Source organism: Dipodomys ordii, unplaced genomic scaffold, assembly GCF_000151885.1.
Source record: "Dipodomys ordii isolate 6190 unplaced genomic scaffold, Dord_2.0 Scaffold66, whole genome shotgun sequence".
Classification (NCBI taxonomy): Eukaryota; Metazoa; Chordata; class Mammalia; order Rodentia; family Heteromyidae; genus Dipodomys; species Dipodomys ordii.
In genome coordinates this window covers 386,011-386,873 of record NW_012267282.1, presented here as the reverse complement: position 1 = coordinate 386,873, position 863 = coordinate 386,011, and positions in this window count along the sequence as shown.

Here is an 863-nt window from a genome sequence, read left to right as displayed (position 1 = left end):
GCATGAGGCCCTGGGTTTGATTCCTCAGCACCCATAAACAGAAAAGTCTGGAAGTGGTGCTGTGGCTCAAGTGGTAGAGCACTTGCCTTGAGCTGAAGAGCTGAGGGACAGCACCCAGGCCGAGAGTTCAAGCCCCACGACCCACAAAAAGAAAGAAAGAAAAGAAGAAAGAAAGAAAGAAAAGAAAAGAAGGAAACATCAAGAGCAGAGCTTCTGCAGTGGCTGGTTGCTCTGAAGGCAGTGGGAAGGGCTGTTAGAGGAAAGGCCTCAGAAGGCCCCAGAAGGTGTAGGTTGGGCAGCCTAGAAGCTAGTCCCAAAGACCAGAAACAGACCAGTACCCTAACAACCAGAGGCTCGCAGGCACCTCACCTACATTTTTGGGCCTAAGTCCCCCAGGCTGGAAGGGAAAATTGTTCTGCACCTTTCTCAATCAAAAGGAAGTTTACTCTGGAGTAAAAGGGTGTTTTCATAACAAAGCCTGGAGGGGTGGGGGGGGACTCCGACCCCGGCCCCAGGGCAGGGGTTAGGGAGCTGCCTTCCCCTTCCCTGGGGAGGACAGGGACCAGCCCTGGTGTTCCTGCCTTCTGGCTCCCTGTCCTCAGCTTGAACCACAGGTCCCATCTCAGAGCCTGGGGCAGGGGCGCGCTCCGTGATGCCTCCTGAGTGTCTTCATCTTGGTAAGACAGGAGTTAGACGTGAGCAGGGGTCTCCACCCTGCCCAGGCTGAAATGGATCGGTCTTCACATGCTTGCAGGCTCCCGGACGCGGGTGGCCGCCGGTCAGGCTCCGCACAGCCCCGTGGGTCTGGGCGAGGGCCCCGCGCCGCTGAGGGCCGCACAGCCAAGCCCAGGCTCGGCGCCTCT